Source organism: Passer domesticus, chromosome 1 (genome assembly GCF_036417665.1).
Source record: "Passer domesticus isolate bPasDom1 chromosome 1, bPasDom1.hap1, whole genome shotgun sequence".
NCBI lineage: Eukaryota > Metazoa > Chordata > Aves > Passeriformes > Passeridae > Passer > Passer domesticus.
In genome coordinates, this window is record NC_087474.1 from 40,046,502 (window position 1) to 40,068,818 (window position 22,317).

General features: G+C 39.0%; 1 long non-coding RNA gene across 1 annotated transcript; it reads left to right on the plus strand.

Annotated features, from left to right (window-relative positions):
* Positions 1-4,822: 4,822 nt before the first annotated feature.
* On the plus strand, positions 4,823-22,107 carry LOC135287792 (uncharacterized). Its single transcript, XR_010351313.1, has 3 exons — positions 4,823-4,956; positions 17,263-17,446; positions 17,536-22,107. It is a non-coding gene; the product is annotated as an uncharacterized LOC135287792 (long non-coding RNA).
* Positions 22,108-22,317: the final 210 nt, after the last annotated feature.

Sequence of the window (22,317 nt, forward strand, 5' to 3'; positions counted from 1 at the left end):
TGTATTTTGACACTCTCAGGGTAGACGCACCTCAGACTATTTAAAATAAAAATTACTAAAGAGGCAGTGCATCTTATGAATTTTACTTTTTAGCACAATTTAAGATAGCCACTTTCTTCTAAACTGAAAAACCTACTGCATGGTCTTTCTCAAATATAGTTCAGGTTTAGAAGGATTATTTTATTGAATCCAAATGTGAAATCTTTTTAATCCAATTGTTCCATTTCCAATATGGGCTGCTTACCCAATGTTTCTGTAGGAAATGGGAAGGGAATGCTTTCTATCTTAACTGGTTACCTGCCTTATCTTAGTTTGACTCTTCCAATAGTTTCATCTAACATGTTCCCTGTAAGAATACTGTAGAAATCTGAACGATGAGCAGACTTTGATAACGGACACAGAAAAACAGTTTTAGAAGAAACTGGCAAATAATACTCATAAAATGTTCCTTATCTATCAGGTTAGTATTTAAAACACAGGTAGCAAATTTGGTTGTTAATTAGTATTCCCTTTTTTTTTCTTAATTAATTCTCAGTGTTTCAGTTTATTTTAGAAACAAAACCTCTCCTTTATCTGAAAAGTCTTCGATGGGAATTTTCAGCTGACTACTTCATGTCTGAGGTGTTGCCTTTGTAGAGATGAGACATAATAGTAATTGTTTTGAGGAAAATGATGTTTAATTGTTACTGAAAAGTCCTTGCTGAAAATGTGGTATTTCATGCTGCAATGTAGATTAAAGATATATAGCTATCATTTACAAACAGTTTATCAGATGCATAAAGGTTTTTGGTTTGTGATTAATTTCCAAACTGCTTTAATTTCTGACATTTTCATAATCCTGATGGCTTTCCCTCCATGCTTTTAAAGAGCTATCTTAGTTTGTGCTGTTATCTTTACTTTGTGGCAATTCTCATAATCTATCACAACAGTAAGATACACAACAGAAACTATACTATCTTAGCATATATGGAAGAAAAAAAAAAGCTTTTTGCATTTTTTCTCCATCTGTTCCTTCCCTCCCTCCTGATCAGGTGTTACAAAAGTGAAACTGCCTTGTTCTCACCCTATGCCTTTAAGACATTAATTTCCAGCCCTTTCTGAAATGGGATGACATCTGCTGCCTTTGGTTCCTGCAGAAGACATCTTCAGCCTGTCTTAACCTCCAGTCTTAGCTAGGAGCTAAGAAATCCTGAATGTATTGAGAACTTGCATGGGAACCACCAGAGGAAAAAATGCATCACTGATTTATGATGGGTGCCCAGGAACAAGCAGCAAAGAGGAATAGTGACTGACTGGCAAACTCATAGTGCCAGAAAGCACGTTGAGGTTCTCCACTTAGGTACCCTCTCTGACAGCCCAGAGACAGGGAGAAGCATTGAAATTCCTAGGACCATTACACCTGGATGAGGCTTTTATGTGACAGGAGAGCTGCTCTGCATGCAGAAGGCTGCAGTTTTGTCTCAGAGCATACCAGTGCCTTTGCTCCACATGGTATCCTGCAAAACAGGTTCTGTGTGTGAGACCCTGAGCTCTACATCCACACTGCTGATGTTAAGCTCCAGGCTGAGCCTGCCTCGCATGGCAGGCATGCTATATAAACTGCAACATGTGTGGGAGACAATAAATCATGCTCTTTGGAAATGCTGCAATAATCAATGACCAGGGAAGATAGATAGCTGGCCAGGGAAGATGGATAGTTGACTAGGGAGACATGTAGAAATAGGTCTTGGCTTCACACAATGGATAGAAACAGACTGGGATGCTTCTTAATTGTTTTCTTCAGTCATGAATGTCATTTCTTAAAAGCATACTGTAAAGTACATTTTAGTGCCTCATCCTTTAAATCTCTTCTATTTCCCCTTCTTCACTCCTCATAAATGCATTGGCTTGTGTGCTTGATGGTACCTAATTTATACATTTTTGCTTAATTTGATGAACTGTAAGTGCTCTTTTAGTCTACTGTGAGCATTCAATAATCCAAAGTGGCTGTGAAGTATATAAGCCCTGTTGCTGCTTTATAGTGCTTGATTAAAACAGAAATAACATATTATAAAATCCCACTCAAACATCTTTATCCATCATAACTCAGGGATAGAAAACTGCCTTGGCTTGCTGATCTATATTTCCCCCCCCATTATGAGTCTACATTAGTAATTGCAATGAAGTTAAAGCAGTAGCCTCCTCATGGTTCTCTGGGTGTTTTCTATTAGCAAGCAATTTTGCATTTCATTTTAATGGTAATGTCCCCATCCCTTCACCTGTGGCTGGCCAGTCCAGAGCTGTCTCACACCACCTTTTGGGAAAGGTTCCTCAGTTTCCCTATGCAGAGAAATGGGAATAAAAGTCTTTGCTCAGCAATACAGCACCTGTTTGAAATTGATTGTATTTGCAAAGAATCTGGGACCTTCAGATTTGCCTGTATGAACTGTAAGTGACAATATTTTTTCTACCCTCTCCTCTTTAGTCTCTCCCCCACCAAGCCCAGATGCAGAAGCAATTGTGGTTACACTTGTGACAGCTCAGATCTGACTCTGGAGAAAAAAAAAAAAAAAAAAATTCACACTTGCAAATTCTTGAGCCAAGCATAATAATCCCCTCCTTTATACCATGCATCAGGAAGGAATTCTATGTGCATTACCTGCAAGGACATTTTTCCTATTCAAAGGCTCCCTTCTCCTCCTCCTTCCCCTCTCAATGCTTTTTTCTTTCATTTTCCCTTTTCACATAGTCCTTAATATCAAGATGCTCTAACCTACTTTTATTGAGAGGTTAAATGGAGCCAGAAAGCTCCAGAAAAGCGTTCTGTCTCATCGACCTCCCCTCCAGGCTGCGTTCCGTAATTTCTCCCATTTCTCCCGCTGTGCTGAAATGCTGCTCCTCTCTGTGTGTGTGAAATAAGCGTTCCTTCCTGAGGAGGAGACACGCTGCCTTCTCAAGAGCCCCATTCAGCACCGCAGAGGACAAGCTGTCTGGCAACAGGGGTGTGATTCAAGGGCTGCAGTACAAAGGAAAGAACAAAAGGAAGGAGGAACTGGGAAAGAGGATGAGGAGGTAAACAGAAGAAAGGTGGGAGAGCCCTAGGTTAGGGAACATAGGCTAGAGAGCCATGAATATTAAAATTGTTGGTATGATGATGAAACACCCAAAGCAAAGCGGGTTTTTTCAGACAGAACATGCCACGTGGGCTCACTCATGCCAGGTAGCACTCTGCTGTGAAAATAGGTCCCCTGAAAACAGTAATACATCGCCCTGGCACATTTATTTTAAGTGAAGATTGATTCTATTGCATGATAGAATACCTGAAATAAAAAGCCAGAAAATCAGGAAGTTTGCCTTCCCTCCTCCCTGCCCTCACCAATGTATTTCAAATCTGAAGCTTTTCCCCAACAAATTCTTTTATTTTCATTTTATATAATATTAAAACATATTAACATTATGACTCATTCTTATTTTAAGATATAAATTCCAAGTTTTCCTGGCCATTGAGATTAATGTCTAATACCCCTTTGCCAACTCATCTTTCTGACTCCATTAAGTGCCATCAGGAGGATATTTTTGAGAGTCAAATTGTATCGATCAGGGCATGTATGAGGGGACTGTGATTAGGCAGGCCATGGGAATGTTGCATAGAACGTGGGACAGAAAACCTGGAGACACTGGAGGAAAAGTTTGATGCTGTTACAAGTCATCCTTTTCACATCAGAGTGACGGAAGAGCACATGTTTGTCTGAGTGCAAGGCCAGCACAGGCAGCCCATGCCACCCATGAGCTGTGAGAGGGAGAAGCACCCTGAGCGACCATGGCTGTCCATGGGTACATCTCTTTTCTACCATCTCTTCAGAAGCCTTGGCCTTTCACAACATAAATACCATTGTCTTCTCACCAGGGTTAGTGATTGTCCTTACTGCTTCTAAATTCATCTACAGCTCCTCTGTCTCAAACCACCAATCTCTGATCCCAGGGTAGACACTTTACTGAGATAGGAAACTGCTCTAAAAACTGAGATTTTATTAATCTATTCGGGACTTATTTTTTCATTTAGGGTGAAAAAACCTCCAAGGCCCTGTCTGCTCTGCATCTTTTGAAACAGTGTCACTTCCAGTAATCTAAGTAAAGGAAAGATCTGTGGTTAGGAAGAAAGGTTAGCCTCTGAAAAAAACCCACTTAAAAATTATGAAAGAATGCCCAGAGGCACAATAACATATGCCTGGCTTTGGGATTTACCACCAAAACTAACACCTGAAAGCCCTGCAAACGAGGTGGGCAGGGAGGTGAGAAAGGGCACACACCTCCACCCTGCAGGGCTCTGAAGAAAGGGGCGGCCATCCCATGCTGTCCCTTCTGATCACCTCTCACTAGAAGCAGATAATAGAGCTAAACTGAGTTTCACCTGGGTTTTGGGGATTAGTGCTTAAGCTAGGAAAATTGAGTCAATCCTAGCTGTATCCACTTTTTCCAGGGAATCATTGACAAGATCTATAAGATTGAACCCAACCATTAATATCGGCATAAGTCCACTTCAGAATGTGTCCCTAAGTGCCACATCTGCAGGCCTTTTAAATGCCTCTGGGGATAGTGACTCAACCACTTCCTTTAGCAGCCTGTTCCAATGCTTGACAAGCCTTTCAATAAAGAAATTTTCCCTAATATCTGATCTAAAACTCTCCTGACGAAACTTGAAGCCATGTCCTCATCCTATCAGTTGTTACTTGGAAGAAGGAACTGCCCCACACCTGGCTACAACCCCCTTGCACATATTTTCCTAATTAGCTCTTTCAGAGAGCTAAATAGAAATGCTTGCAGCTGGTGAGGAAAGCAACCAGGTAGATGAAATCATGTGGGACTCCTCTTACCTAGCTCTTGGTGCTGACCCAGCAGAGCTGACTGTATGGTGCTCTCTGCCATGATTATTGTTTGAGTCCAAGGAGTGCAGCAAGGCAGCGGAGAAAGTGAGCCGTGAGTAGTAATTAAGTTGCTTTGAGGACTAATGCGTGATCCAACTCTCTTGGCAAGGTGGCATAAGTTGTGATTTTTCCAAGGTAGTTCATTATCATAGTCAGCAGTTTCTTTCGTTTTCTTGACATGTGGTTTCATTTTGCTGTTGCTGCAGTTTTGCTGGTGGTTTTAGGCTCTGCATGTGCCTTTTACTTAGTTATGAAATTCTTACTTTTAGCTCTTTAAATTAAACTTCGTTAGCACAGGGCTCTGGGGTTGCAATGTGCAGTAGTGCTCTGACTGCAGCCCATAGACATACACAGCTGATTGCGTGTGACATTTTCCCTTTATCTCCCAAAAGCTGTGGAGTGGTTTTGCTGTTCATCTTGCCCTTTTTCATTGCTCCTGAGCTCTGGAGTGTCTCTGTAAGGAGCACATTTACTGATGATTTGTATGGATTTCAGTGCAAACTGAAATCAAGGGGAAAATGATCAAGAGACATCTGGGAAATCATTGCCCATCATCTTAGCATGCTAGGCTGCTTTGTGAGTGCTAGTACCTGTAAGCAAGCCAGCCCAATAGCTGGGTCATTTCTGTTAATCTCCATTAAAATTCAGGATTCTTCTTTGCAAGGGTAGGAAACTTAGGTCAGGAAGAACGTGTTCGGTCTTTGTTGTTAACTATTTGAGGGTCTTCTTTTTACGTTATGCGTTTATGTGGCTTAGATTTCCCATTTCTAAAGTGCCTTGAATCTGTTGGTCTCCCCAAAATGTATGGCACTGGCTGAATTCAACAAAAAAAAAAAGCCTTATCTTTGCATGTGCATTAACAGGGTCCTCAGCAGACCTGCAAGTTAGATGATCTGTGCAATTTGCACTGTGTATTTCTTTGATGTGACTGTAGCCCTGGCTTTTTGTGTACCGCTTACACTGTGAAGGTACTCAGCACACAGGAGCCCTTCAGAGCCTCTCCACAGCCCCTTTGAAACTGCAGCCCTCTGTGTTAGCCTTGAGCACTTTCAAGGCTCTTTATTTCCTAAATGATTTGATGCTGCTCAGCCATTTGAAGTGAAAAGTGCTTTCAAGCACAAAAGGCTTTGTTGATTTTTCTTTTGTTTTAACTAAATTCTTTGAGAAGAACAGGAAGGAGGCAGCTTTGTGAGGTGAGTAAATGATAGCTAGCCCAGTTGTGGGTACCAGAAACAAGGCTGTATGCACAAACACATGCAGGGTAATAGTCTACTTCAACAGTAGGTTCCCTTGCTAATTTGGAAAGCCATTCCAGCTCTGGCTTGATTCCATTTCAACCTCAAGCTGTGAATAAGGAGGGCTTTTAAGCTGTCATTTTGTTAAAGACAGCTTTAAAACACAAGAGGAAGAGATATCAATTACCAAAGCAAACAAACCTGCGGAAATAAAACTCTTTTCCTTGATATGTAATTCAACACCGACAGCAAATGCTACAAGATTTTGCCCTTTCAGTTATTTTGGTTGGTTGTTTTTTGTTTGTTTTGTTTTGCTTTCTCAGAGTTTATTCAAAGGTTGTTTTGAGGGCGAGGACTTAATGACCAGAAAGCTTGTTTTGGCAGGTGAACATGTTAACACATGAGTATGCAGCACAGGATTTGATTTCAAGTAAAGTCAAAATGAAGGTAGTGGGTTAACTAACCGTAAAATGTATTATTACTGGATTTTTATTTACATTTTTTAGTACCTGAGAGAAGCATTTCTGGGGCTAAAATAAGGTGTGATTTAGTCCTTTTCTTTCATGGTGTTTTCTCCAATCATAGAACGAAATCATATTAAAGCAGTGTATTTCAACTCTATGTATGACTCTGATGCATTAAGAAGCCTGGCAGAAAGGCAAACACCATTTTTAACCAAAACCATAAAATCAAATGAAACTTTTTTTTAACAGATTCTAAAGAATTTTCGTTAGACAGCTAGAAGTTACAACCTGAAATGTAACTTTCTCAGAAATATCAAATTAATTAATAAATTAATCATAAATAAATAATAATGACTGTATTTAATTAGAGAGTCACAAAACAGTCAGGTTCGGAGGGACCAGCGGTGGGTCTTTTGGTCCAATCTCCCTAAGCAGGGAGCATTTTCCTAGAGGAGACAGCACAGGATTTTGTCCAGACAAATCTTGACTATCTCCAGTGAGGCAGACTCCACACCCTCTCTGGGCAACCTGTTCCAGTGCATGTTCACCTGCACTATATAAAGATCTTCCTCCTATGCCCTGGAACTTCCTGCAACAAAAAACAAGTTTCTGCTTGCTTCCTATTGGAGACACCACTAGTGAGAGGTTCCAGCTAAGCCCTGTGCCACTGATCATGACTCTCTGGGATGTGTCACTCTGCCAGTTCTCAGTCCACTTCACCCTTTGCTCTTCCTGAGTTTGCCTATGAGCATATTCTGGGAGGCATAGCCTAAAGCCTTGCTGAAGTCCAGGCAGAAAATATGGGCTTCTATCTCCTCACTCAACCAGGCAGTTTTGCCATTGTAGAAGGCAACAGGTTGGCAAGCAGGATTTACCCTCAGTGACCCCATGCTTATTGCTCCTGACCACATTCTTATCTGCCAGCGCTCTCAGCACTTGTGCATGCATCCTTTCAGGTGTCAGAGCTGCAGATGCCAGGTTTGACTAGGTGATCTCTAACCCTAATCTCCTTGACCATAGGAAACTCTTCCTTCCACCTCTAGTTGTCCCTGGACCTAGGCCTGAGATTCCTGAGGGCTGGTCCTGCCAGTGAAGACCGATGCAAGGAAGGCATTCAATATCTCTGCTTTCTTATTCTACATTCCTTCTCCTTCACTTGGAAGGATACTAAAATATAACCATAAGTGTGCAAGGATAAGGCCATTCCTTCTGGCCTTACCCTTGTACACTTGTGGTTATATTTTAGTATTTCTTAATGAACGAACTGAAAACTAAGCACATACTGTGAAATTATAGCTAATTCTTTTATTTCAGGCAGAGCAGCCTTATTTCCTCTCTGCTTTACTGCTTGTAGACTTTTAATGTTTCATTTGAATTTACACTGAAAACAGAGGGCCAGGCCTGCTTTGTGTAGTCCCTGAAGTGAGTACATCCCTGAAGCCATACATCCATGTCAGAGAAATAATTCCCTGTGCTTACTTAATATGTGTTTAATATATTGTGGTGTTATTTCTGGGGTGTGTTTCCTAGAAACAAAGCACATGGTAAAACACAGTCAGTATGCATTCTAAGATGAAATTATGATATATGACTGCCTTTGAATCCTGAGGTTGCTCCATTTTTATAGAGCTGTAATTTTAAAATAAAATCAGTTTTATACAAAATAGATGCGGCACAATTGCCTGCTTACTTTAGAGCTATTAAGGAAGATTAACATATTAAGAAATATGCCCTCTTAACTAAAATCTAGTCTCTCCCACTAAGATTAATTTTCATCCATCTTTTCTTTTTCTTATGAGTGCAACCATACCAGAGTGTTGCACCAGAATTTGAGAGCATCTACCCAGACATCACACTTTTACAGACCAGTGTGAGCTAACAGGTTTTAGCTCTCTCTCAGCCCTTCGTCAATTGTGTATTTCTGAGGGCGTGGGAGAAGGTGGAAGAAGGATGTTTGGTCTGTGTGAGTGCAATTGTAAAAAGCTTAATTCATTACTTTTATTGGAGTCTTTCCTGTAGAAATAACGAGCAAAGCAGGAAGAATAAATGAAGCTGTCTTTTGTAATTCCAAACAAGAATACTGAGAAAAATAAATTGGTTGCAGTTGAATTGCTACAAATTTAGATATTGCAACCTTTTCATTTCCCTACCTCCCTATGAGTTTCCTGTTGCATGTCTTCTTGTTTTCCCCATTGTGCTCTTATTCTCTCATTGTAAAAGCCCTAATCTATCCCCTGTCAAGCCTTCCAGATCTGGAAGTCCATCATACCATAACTGGGTCACAGCTAAATGTGGCCTGACTGGCTGCCTGGTTGATGAGTGCAAAAAGGCAAGCCTGTCTAGGCTAACTAGCCTTCCAGTGCTTCATCTGTTTCCTGTTGGAACTTCCCTTCTGCCTCTTTTATGGAAAAAAACATGTATTAAAAAAATACACTGTTACTTTGAGATCTGTCTCTCTCTCAGATTTGGTGAAGTTAACCAATAGGTTCAGAAATTATGAGCTGTAGTCAATTAAACAACAGAAATACCTTGTTCCCCTAAAAAAAAAGACCCAAACAGGCAGAAAACGATAGGAAAATATAAAAATCTCCATAGTTAAAACAAACCCCCCCCCAAAAAAATCCCCACATCAAACCACACAGATTGTTTATGTTCACTTGCCCACTTGTATGGGGTGGTGGATTAGTTGTTGTGTCGATTTTGTTTTTTATTTTCTTTGGTATTTTGTGCTTGCGGGGGTTTTTGCTTTGAAAGGGTTGGTTGGCAATGTTGTTGTTATCGGGTTAGGTTTGTTTTTTGGACTTTTTTTTCAAACTTAAATTATTTACTTACAGCAGATTGTAAGGAAGCAGCTCATGTGAGTGCATGGTGTATTCCTAGTGTCTTAGTAAAAAAGTGAGATCTCTTCAATGGGGTGGCACAAGAAAGTTGCTGAGGGCAGAGGGCAAGGTGTAACTCTGAGGCAAAGGACCTCATATTGTGCTCACTGATATGGACACTGCACCAGGATTGTAGGAAGATGGGGCATCAGTTATGGAACCAGCAGTTGTGGCTCTGCTCTCTGGTTAAGGGAGGAAGCAGGACTCCTCGTCTTTGAAATTTTAACTCACAACGACTGCCTTTGTTTCAGCAACACAGTTACACCAGAGAAGGAATACCTGCCATGAATCTGCCACATCCTTTTAATTTCAGGCAACAGAGATTCTGTTTGTAGTGCAAGACACACAAATATGTCCTGGACATTGCTGAGTGTACATGTTGAATAGATGCTCTTTTGCTCACTCCAAGGACTCCTGTTGAGCAGGACTGGTGGGAACCCACAATATGCTTTGGGCCCCACTTAGGCATGACCTGTGCACACTTGAACTTTAGGTATTAGGTGTCTGCTTGGGAGGAAGGAGACAATAGTGATCTCATTATTGTAACCTTGAAGTGTTTCAGAGGTCACGAAAGCAAATCTTGAGAGATGCACCAGTGCTGTACAAGCATGAAGTGTGAACACTGAAACAAACTGAAAAGCATCAGCATCAGTCAGACTGAAGTGTGAGAAATGAGAGATACTCATTTAAAAAGTCATTTTACAGTGTTGATTACAACACCCCACTAACTCTGTGGGGTTTTAGATTTAAAAAAAAAATAAATAAAAATCCCTACCCACAAACAAACAAGGCCTTCCATCAGATCAGTGTCTATTGTGACTCTAAGCCATGCTTAGGAGCAGTTTGTAGATGAGAGCTAGTCATGTACTGTGCACTGCATAGCTGCAGGCTTCTCTATTTCTTTCAACTGTCAGTCTGTCTCCTGAGATTTATCTGGAAATTACAACTAGCTTTGTGCTAGGCAGGGGTTGAAGGATAAATAGTTCCTACAGATGAAAAATTATTCACTCAAACTACCATTTGCAACAAAAAATGTGGTGTGGCGGAGGTCATCTCTCTGGACTTAAGTGCATTAAGACACTTAAATGTGTCTAATTTAAAGTCATATGTAGAGCTAGGCAGTCTGAAATGGATTTGTGAGATCATATCTAAATGAAAGTATGGCTTAGTTTGATTGTGCCCAAACTGGAATCCAAACAAACTTAGGGGTCTCGCCCCTAAGTACCAGTCTAAATCAGAATGTCTTTGAGATTCAGAGAGCTGAAGAACAGACTATGAGGTTTAAAAAACAGGTTTGTATAAACATAAATTTTTAAGTTAAGTTCCTACTTTTATAAACTCTCCCTTATTTGCAGAAGCTCTGCTTTGAAATCTATGTTTCACCTGTTGGATTTCCTTCTAGTAAGTGGTGGAGTATAAGCTTAATGTGGTACTGTATTTAATTGTCTGCTCAAGCAGAGAGTTGAAAACGTTGTACAATGAAATTACACTGCACCAGAAATACAAGGTGTGTGGTGATGAGGAATCAGCCTCTGAAAGTCTCAATCACTACAATGTGAAATTGCTTCAGCGGAGTGAAATAGCTTAGGACAGAGTGGGCAGGAGCAGAGCCAGTGAGAATCAGGCTTTGTGCTGGTGAGCATTTTCTCCCCTTTCTTCTCCCCCACTACCCAAGTAATTCACTAACTGTAGCCAGGGATTTTTTTTTTTTTTTACTTGATTCTCATTTCTGCTTGTATTTTTACCTGCAATTACCTTTTAAGGAGATGCCACTGACAGCTTCATTATTTCAGTCCCCTGGGCATTGTAGAAGAGCACAGGAAAAAATCTTCTGGTACATACTGACTATTAATGATCTTTGCCAGGTCTGAAGACCAAGTGGTGCAAATAGCTGTCATTTATACCACTAATATATTGTTTTACCTAGTGGAAATGTGGTACACAAATGCATGATTGTCTTTGCTGGCTGCACCATATAACTTGTGCATCTAAGCAATATGAAGCAATCGTTGTAGAAAAGCAAAAGGAAACAAAATGCTTTTTCCCCTCTTAAGTAACTCAGAGAATATTAAAAAATCTTCAAAAAGTAAAGGCAAAATACCCTCATGCTTGCAACAGTAACAATCATTTTTACTGATCTGGTGAAGAGTTGTACTGCTCTTCTATCTCACCTTTAGGATAGCAGTAAATCTTGCTTGGCTGGTAAACCGGTATTGTCTAAAAATAGCCTGTGTCTGAGTGGGAAATGCAAACAGCTCTGTTCTTGCAGTCTGTCTGTGGGACTTCTGTCAACCTGTACTGGATTCCAAATATTTGGGTTATTTCTTAGCTGAAAATGTGAATGTCCTTGCTTATACTTGGGGTGTCTTCTTCTGGGGGCAGAAGAAGTTCAACATTTAATAAAGTAGATTTCACCAAAGCACAAGTTTTCGGAGTGATAGGTCAAAGAATCCATTTTGTGCTCAGATAATGCCATTAAAACAATTCACAAAGCTCACAGTGCACAGGTATTTCTAGACTCTGTTTGAAATGCAGTTGCAAATTCTTCCTGAAAGGCTATGAATTTCTTGAAAGAGTCATCCTATTCTACCTCTCAGTACTATTGATCTGTGTCTCAATCCCTTTGGTCAGATAGAGAAAACTTAAATTGGAGACTGCTAGTAAGGGATTTAACAAAGGAGCTGCTCCAAGATTTCCACCATGGGTCTTCACAGCACAGAAGTGGAGATTTAGCAATGTCAGCTATTATACATCATTGGGTTGCTGTTATCCTTCACTGAAAAGGGAGATGCTAAGATAGATTGTGGAGAGAAAAGCAGTGTGACTAGCAATTTTATCATGTTAGCATGTTACGGTAATCTTGCCACACTGTAGAAAAATACTGTCAGTAATGCAGTGCTGAAAGAATAACATAACCAATTTTGGCTGAAACACCTATTTTGGTGTTTTGACTATAGTGGTTTCTGAAAACAAGAAGAATATGCTGTTCTCCCTTCAATTTGGCACAGAAAAATATACTGAAATGAATTAAAAAGGTGATGAATGAATTATGCAGTAGTTATCTCTAAGTAATAAGCTTGTTCAGAGATGCAGATTGAAAGATGCAGAAGTCATGGGCTTTTTTCAATCTATCAGAGGTACGTTGAAGAAGTTGTTTTCAAAGATGTACGATACAAAACTCATATTATTAATGTGTACTACTATATCACACTCCTATAATGATATACATTATGAACTACTGTTACTAATTAGAAAAAGAGAAAAATCTATCAGTTTAAAGTCAGGTGCTAAGCTGCTGGGTGTTGGTCCTTCCTAAGTTGCTTTAAACTTGCAATGTTTCATGGCTGTGCAAGTATCTGTTCAATACTTTACACTGCTTGAACAGAAGAGTTAAAGTAGGTCAGTAATTCTTAAAATATATTGCTCAGGAAGCGCCTTCCTCTGAGAAACCTGGTATTGTAACTCTGAAAGGACATTTAGACCTATTAAACAACTATTTCAGATTAATCTTAGATGACACAAATGATAATATTTTCCTAAGTATGGTATAGTCCAGATTTTCATGCTGATGACTCATTGATGAAGATAGTTATATACAAACTGAATATTCTCTATGAAAATATTACAACAATCCCAAAACAAATAGAAAAATTCTTTTCCCCCCACCTCCTATAGCATTAGAAACTACAAAAATAAAGCCTATTTCCCCCCATGTGTTGGGGATGTAGGGGGTTGTTATTGGGGTTTTGCAGGTTTAGGGATTTTTTTTGCCCATTGACTTTTGTAATTTTCCTGTGGTGTTGAAAATCCTGAAATCAAAATCGTTCTCTTAGGTCCTGTTTATGACTGTCATTATGTAAGAAGGTCTGCAGAAACACTTAAATGCAGATTTAAATCAATGTCTAATCAGGAAAGCTCATAAGCATATGCTTAAATGAAAGGGCAAACAAAAATATCATTTAACTCAAACTAACCCTGTCTGTTCTCCACAACAAAAACCAGGGATTTAGTAATTGCAATTATTTTACAAAGTTCATTCTGCTTGTGGAATTTGACTCTAGGCTGGTTCTCTTCTTTGTAGACACAAGCACATTGAATTCGTTAGCTTTTTAGAACATGTGCAAACATATTCTTTTGGATGGGCCTGGATGTGTTGGACATTCCTTCCAGAATGAAGGAAGTTTTTTTCTGTTGTTTCTCATTACCAGAAAGATGATTGAGATGCTTTTTTTTTGAACTATGTCTTGTATGACACAGTAGGCAAGGGTTTGTCATCTCTGAACAAATCTGAGTATGTCATAAGCAGTGGTGGCTGCTGAGCCAGATTATTTGTGCAATACCTCAGAATTCTCTGAACTGGGCCTTTAGAAACAGTTTCTGCTTGCTTCCTTGCCCTTTAGAAAGTGGCAAAACTTACTTCAGCATTTCCTCTGTTTCTTGTTTCTTAGTTTTGTGGAACTTAGAGCCAGTTAGTTTACATGATCAGCTGATGGGGGAGGTAAATATGAACAAAAAACTTTCTTCCTGTCCCCATCTTATTTTGAAATAGTGAAAAATATTCTGACTGGACTTGTGATCTTGAAAAATAAATTGCTCACTGGGAGCTTTGATCACTCAGAGGCCAGTGCCTTTACATGTTGAAAAGTAAAGCATGCAACATTTAAAAATTCCCATCCTACTATGCTAAGTACCAATCTTCTACTCTACTTTAGCACCTCATATTGGAAACGGTTTGATTCTGAGCTAATTTACCTAGGTCTCTTCTAAAGAGATAAACATTGCAGGAGCCAGTGCAGTTCCTGCTGAGCCAAGCTCTGAGAGAGACCAGAAGACTCACCCTTAGTATGTGATCTACTTATCTCCCTTGATTGTGAAGAAAGCCCTGGGAAACCACACTGCATGTAGAAGTCTACCTTGAGGTACCCAGGCTTGGGTGATGTCTTACTTTAAAGTAATCAGAGAAAAAAATGTTTTCCACTGTTTTTGGGCTGCTCTACTTATGGCAGTCAGGAAAACTTGCCTGCAGTGAGCTTAGAAGCAGAAATGTAAGAAAAATAATTCCCTTGAATTTCTTCCTGTCATGTTGCTCAAGCATCTGGACAGCTCGTGGTGTCATAATAGTGGTCTCCTCTGTTTGCACTATGCCTTTTCCATGAAAAAAACCAGGAGTTTTGAACCTCTAGGGGTCTTATTCCAATAGCTTTCATTGAGGGCAAAACCCATATACTTTGATTTGCCTGAAAAGGCAAAATTGCTTTTATTGAGGATGAGGGAAGGGGAAAAATTTGTCAGTTTTTTCAGTACAATCAAGACACTAAGCATTAGTGAATAAGAGGATTTATCTTTTGTCCTTTGTACTGTTATTTTATTTTTTATTTTGCCTTTTTTTTCCTTAGGGTGCTAGTATTTTACATTATATTAGCTTTGTATTTTAGCCACTAGGTGGAGAAAGCAAGCCTTCTGTAATTTAATAGCATTTGTTGAATTATGCTATTCTGACCTAAATTCCATAGATATTTGAAGCAGAAAGGTCCCCTCTTTCCTGCAGTACTTCAGAAGGTAGAATAGCAATGAAGAGTGGAGAGCAGCTAGCTGAAATCTTGCTGGAATAGATTTTAACAAAATATGGTGGAAAATAAGTTCTTCAAGGTAAAAGCAAGTATATTACAGGCAGCCTTGTATAGTCTTCTGAACTGGAATTTTGATCATCATTCCTTCCAATACTTGTGTTACTAGCAACAAGGAGTTGTGCTGCCACTGCAAAAATATTGTACAGAGAGGGTGGGCCTCTTCTCTTAGAGCTAAATCACCTGTCACATCTTCATTAGGATAGAAAGGAAACCAGTGGTTGTGTACAGACAGCTTGTGGTGGCAACCTCCCATTTTAGAGCCATTGGGAGCCTTTGTTCCAACACATCTGAACACAGAGGTGAAGTTTAAATTCTTAGCTGGGAATATTGAAAGACCTCCATTTTGGAAGTTTGAAGCATGTTCATTTTGGCACAGTTTAGTCAGAAGAGGTCTCCCACTGAGGCCCTACCCCAAGCTGGTATGGGTGGAAGTTGACCCTCATTCCCTTATCTTTTAAAGCAGGGTCTTAATATGAATGCATGGATTAGAAGGGAGGTGGTAGCACTACATCCTATTGCAAATGGAATCTTGAAGGATAATAATTGGTTTGGTTTGTATTCATCAAAAGGGATCACTGCAGCATTCTTCCTTTAAGTATGTGCTGAATTTTATCCAAATATGTTAATAACTCTCCCAAACTGCCCTGTTGTCCTGATCCTACTACAACTATGTTTTCTGTACTATGGAGACCTCCCTTGGTCTGATAATGAAGGAATTTCAAATGTCTGTGTTGACACCATGTGCCCGTTTTTAGGCAGCATATATTCCCACTAAAGACAGTTTCTAACACTAAAATTCCTGGAACACATCTCTGGGCAGCAGTTTCTGTCACGAGCATTGACAGAATTCTTCTTCATTCAAAGCCAGTATGAAAACCTGATAAATCTGTTCCTTCTCTGTCCATTCTGATCCTATCCTGGCCATGCTGCCAAATCTGGGGAATGAGTTTCTTACCAGCACGTTCTACTTGAGAGGAAGGTGTGGTTTAGATGTTCTATATGCTTGGAACTCATCCTTTTTATGCTTATTTAGTTATAGAAACCGAATATTGCAGTTTGTGTTGAATTCTGCAGAAAATAACTTTGGCCAATTGTCTTCTTAAACTGCATTCAGGACTGCAGCACCTTCCACCATGAATCATGAAAATACACTTAAGTTTGATCGTGGGCTACACTCACTATTGGCTAGAACCAGTTTCTAACAGATTGTCCTGTCCCATGTAGCAAAAGGCTGAATAGAAGTGGTTCCAAAGAAAATACACAGATGAAGGATCTTGACCAGTGGAGTCAGAAATCTTTCTGCAAGTAATTTAAAGATTTTTCACCTATTTTGATCTGTCACTCCAGTTGAAATGAGATAATTTTCCTGCCTAAGGTGCAGTATGGATGACTCATTTTGCAGCATGCTGTGTGCGATGAATTCTGCAGGTGAAAAACAACATTAAGGCATAAAAATACATAGAGAAAGTACATAATAAATGATTAGGCAATGAGTTTATAAACACCTTTCAAGCGAACAAAGGGGTCTCATTAGGCTCTGTTAGCTTCACTGATTATTGCAGTTATTTGCTAGTTTATATTTCCATTAAATTCTTCCACTACAGATTTGGATAAAACCATATAAACCATGAGGATGTTATTCTAAGATTGTTCATTGATGTAGCTCACCAAATGGCATCTGAAAATTGTTTAGCTTCTGTGTTCATTCATGGTCACTACCAAATTATTTTTTTCATTCAGTTTGGTAGTTTAGGATATCGTGCTACTGCTTTTGTTTGGTTGGTTTTTTTTTTTGATTTTTTAAAATTACCCTTTGTATACAGGTAAAGCTATAAGTTTAATTTTCATGTGCATTATCAAAGTTAAAGCTTATAGCTCTGTTCCATTTTCTTTTTTTTCTTCTGCTGTCCTGACCATATCTTATCCTTGGTTTTCTTTCTGGCTTTAATATATTTTTTTTATGAAGAAATGGGGAAAAAACACTGATATTTTGATTAGTTCATAGTCTTTAAAGTGGGTTGATTTAGCTTTTTCTTAAATTATTTTTCATTTTCAACTCTAAATATATTGTACTGATAGATGTTAAGCCTTACCAGAAGGCTATGCTTATTATAAGTCATTTTTTTGACTTAATGGATTGTGTAAACTAGGTTTTTATCAACTAAAAAAACCTGTATATGTACTGCTGGACTAACTGCAAATCAGATCTGCAAGCAAGTTTGATTTGTGAGTTGATGACTTGTCTGAGCCTCACTGATAGAGAGGCAACAGCACTCGTGCAACACTGCTCGGAGAGAAAAGGAACACTGAAGTGTAACACAAAGAGCAAAGCCAGTACGTGTCTGAGCCGAGATTACTGCTTTGTTCTCATGGGTTATCTCAGCTCTAAAGGGAATTACAGAATGTGTGCGATCCTTTTTCAGGAAGGAGCCTTGGCTTTCTCATATCTCTCAGAATACCTGCAGTAATCAAGCTGAATGCATGAGCTGCTGTGAATGGGATCTGACACTGCCCCCCTTGAAGGCAATCTGAGGAGTCCCAAAAACTTCAAAACAAGACAAATAGGGATCTAAATGCCTGTCAGACTTAGGTGAATGCATGTCAAGCTCCCCACAGCAGCTACTATGTTACAGGGGCAAACACATGTTGCAAAGGGATGTGGAGAAGTCATCAGTCTCGAGAAAGCGATTGGACACCTGGGAGATTTGATCTAGGAAGATTTTCCATCACAGGAGTGGGAGGACACAATGTAGCAGCCTTCAAAAATATAAAAGGGTGCCGTGCAAAGGAAGGAAGGAGTTTTCTTTGCTTTTCTCGTCAGTGATAGATGAGACAAGAAGTGGGCCTAGATTTCTGAGATTTCTTTTCCAACTCAGGAGAATTCTGACTTTAACAGCTGGTGAGTACCCAGTCAGGCTAAGGAAAATATGTTTCTGAGTACAGGTTAAAGAAGCATTTCACGGCAATGATTTAGACTAAATATTGTGTTTACAGTTAACTTAGTAGTCTTTGATCTCTGCAACAGCAGAAATTTTAAATAAATATTGAAAGAAGAACATTTATATCTATTAAGTTGAATTTGATTGATAACAGCATGCTAAATCCTGTATCTCCCAGAAAACTTCCGCAAAACAACAATTCAGACCCATTCAATTCACAAAAATCCAGATTCAGATTGTGGAGACAAATGTATATATATATATGTAAGGACAGAAATGTGTACAAACATACATATGGACATAGGGGAGAGGGAGAGATTCAAAGGGCTGACATTTTCTGGGTACTCCTTTTAAAAGAAACAAAGAAAAATGGAAATTCATTTTTATGCCACCACTCCTTCCAGTGACAAAGTATGAATCTTAACTGAAAGGTTTCACCCTTCAAAAGTTTAAATAATTAGAAAATATGATAGTCCTTAAAGCTGAAGAGGAAAGTTGAGTATGAAGTATAATCTACAACTGATGTATATTGCTTTCAGATGTGTGGTTTTTGACCACTCTTGTGATAAAATGGCAAACTGGTTTTTCCAGGAACACGTTGTCATGTGTGGGCTACATTGATAATGACTACAGACACACTGACAGAGAGGTTAGCTGAGAGGAGCTGGAGTGGTTGAAAATTTAATATTAAGTACATTATTGAGGTTAGTAAGCTCAGTCCTATATCTTTAGTAACTGAAAGATGAAGCCCAGTAGGTCAGTGGAAGTCAGTAGAAGACTACTGGAGATTTCTGGAGTGTTAGACTAGTACTCTTTCCTATAATTTACATCTCTGTAGTATTTGAGAATTTTTGACACAGGATGAATTTTCATATTTACAGATGCTAAAATCTGACTTCTACACCAATTTATTTAGTGTTGCATCTTAGATAACCAGTTGCAAATGCAAATTAAGGCAAGGATGGCAGGCATGGATGGTGAGGTAAAAGTCAGACTTTCCACTGTGAATAACAGGTACATTGAAGTTAGGCTGTGCTCCATGTCAAAAGGGAAGAGAAACAGCTTGGATTAGATTGAGTAGAGTAAAAAAATCAGGGAGGGAATTAAAAAATATATAAACCATGAGATGAATGGGAAGGTGAAATAAGAAAATTATTTTTGAATGACTAAGTGCAGGGCAAGTTTGTATTTGTCTAGGTTGCAGAGAGTGTGGTGAGGAGGAACTTGGCTAGCATTTTAAGTAGGTGACCAAAACAGGGACTACCACATCCTAGGTTCTGCAAAGAGAAGACCTAATTATTGATCACCCTTTAAAATGAGGTTCAAACAGATGTACTTTGAATATTAATAAGCGTGTGTCCAATTTTAAACATCTACATTTTCAGTTTAGTCTTTTAGTATTTGTCCATTTGAAGAAGAAAGGACAAAATCCAGGCTGTTGGTTAATACTGTTAAGGGATTCTACCTCAGTTGTATTTGCAGTGGATAGTGTTCCAGTTAAATCCATATCACTGTGCAGGAAACAGCAGCCAATTTGCTTGTCTAGATTACAAGTGTAGCTTTGTATTCTCACATGATTGTAGGCTGGCCTGGACAACTGGGCAGTGTTTCAGACCGGCTGGCACTAGGCAGTCAGAATTCAGATTTTGAAGCCTGTTTGCTTTCTTTATCCAGACCCCAGCTACTTTTTCAAGCCCTTCTGGGGGCTCTTTCCCAGCAGAGCAATGTTAGGCAAGATTGCAGAGAAATAAACTTTGATGCTGGCAATGCTGTCATCACCTGGATTCAGCAGAATCTCGGGGGAATGGCGTGGTAATGGAAGTCTGTGCACTGAAATAATTTTCAATTTAAAAAAAGAGAGGCATACTTCTCATTTATTCAAAGACATGGCACAGCATCGAGGATTGTCAGGAGAGCCTTACACAGGCCAGATAAACTAAATTACCCTTGTAAGCATTTCCAATTCTGTGTGCATCGTCAGGGTGAGCCAGAGTAGAGAGCTGTATATTTTGTACTGCTACAGGAACTGGGGCAGTGCCAGGGCAGAGCTAGACAGACTTTATGTTCCCAACAGGTGGGTGTAAAATTATAGCTGTGGTGATTTTTTTTGCAATTTTTGCCTCTATTTCCACTGAGAGTAAAGCTTACCTTTAAGGAGAGATTAATTTCTTAGATGAAATATCTTCTCCTTACAACAGACAGCTGCCACACTTGCCATACAGGAGTTGACAATAGTTTATATTGTTCTGCAAGATCTTTCAAGATCTTTAATTCTTAGGGCTTTTTTTTTTCAGTATTTATCTACTTTGGGCCCCATAAATTACTTTATTGCAATATTGAAACTGGCATTAATGATGAAATTGTTTGATTTAAGGGTGGGAAGTAAATTAATTAAAACCCTGTGTCAAAAGCTTTCCCTGCCTTTGACTTCTATACCCAGCCAAACTTTTAGGGCCATTGGAAGAAGATATTCTTCATTCCTTCAACTGACTAGTCAAAACACTGCCACTTATGACAGGGTGACAGAGAGAAAGTCAGTGCAGATTATGCAAATTTGGTTTAGTCTTTGGTGAAAAGGGGATCTGTAACTGAGCACAAAAGTTACATATCGAAGATATCCTAGGAGGTCATATTTGTGGTAAGCAGTTTATACTATACACCAAAGACTTTCTTATTGTCCATGAAGTCCAAGACATCACAAATACCATTTTCACAAACTCCTTTTGGCTACTTTTCATTTCAGTATTCAATGGGAGATTTTCTAGAATTAGAGCAAGTAAAGAATTGACCAATGGTCAGTTCTTCAGTGGTCTAGACAGGTTTGTGCACGGGTCTCATGACACACAGGTATGTCAGTAGCAGGTTTGTTTAGGAGTAACTCTAATGTGTAGGAATTTTCTTTAAATTACTTCCACTATCTTTTTTAATTTTTTTTTCCATTTTAAACGTGAGACATTGATTCCTGAAACCATATGTTTTATTAAACCAGTTTTTGACTTTTGCTGTTGTTAACCCTGGAGGGTCAAAGCACTGAACTCCCACCACTGGCCAAAAGTGTAATCCTGTGCCTCATGTCTTGTTACCAAGAGAAGCAAAACAGAAATGGAGACCAGAAACACAATTTTTGTAAACACTATAGTTAGAGTTCAAGATTCCCAGTTTCTGGTAAACATATCATTTGAAGCACAGAAGTGTTTGTCTGCTTAAACTCCTGTGCAGTCCTAGCACTAACATCAAAAAGGTACAGAAGAGAGTCACTGTGGAGCTGTTCAGCTCTGAGCATATTTATATATGAGCACTGTACCAAAACTTCTTTGTTGTTGTACAAATAAATTTTGGTGTAATTTTAGGAGTGTATGGGTAGGAGGGATTTCAGAGACTGTGGATGAGAATTTCCCCTACTGTGATGGAGGACTAATAAGCTACCAGCCCCTCTTGGAGCAATTAAAAAAAATAATTCTAATAGAAAATATTTCTAAATAATTCCTTTTTTCTCGTTATTTTCTAGTTGTAACTCTTGATTACACTCAGAATCTCAGAATTTTTCTTAGGCTTTCCATGGTAGCTTTTGATTTTTCTCCCTTATATATACTAGAAAAATGTTGCAATGTGTACATTCAACTCTGCTTTTGCTTATTCTCTTCTTTTCAGAGAAGACTACTTCATCAAATCAATCTGCTTTTCTTAATTGATTAGTGTGTTAGTCCTCACACCATCCTTGTTCATATTTTCTTCCCTTCTTCAATTTTTCGTGTCCCAAATTGAAAGGTGCACCAGACAAATTTCACCAGCAGTAAATACAGTACACTGAGGAAAAGTGATGCCATGTTCTTGCCTCAAAATTTATTTATTACTTACTTCAATTCCCTAGCTTCTCTTTTGCTGTAAAGCAGCTTACATATTTTATCCCATGTCTTATATTTGATCTGCCCTTCCAGCCTGTAATACTTTATATTTGTTTTGAGGTTTTTGACTTCTGTTATTTCAACCATATTCTGTTTTCAGCACTGTGATGAACCCTCCCCTTTGCAGTCCCAATTATTACCATTACTGAATATATGATATTCAGTAATGAACATATACTCTCATACCTCATTCTGGTCATTAAGAAAGCATTGAATGGAATCCAGCTCAGAGTACATCCCTTTAAAGCTCATTTGGAAGCCAAAGCAATTGTTTTTTTCACCCACTGTATTGAAATGGAGTCATTACTTAATTTCATAGACTGCTGATATAAATTCTGTACCAAAATCAAGATATACTTTT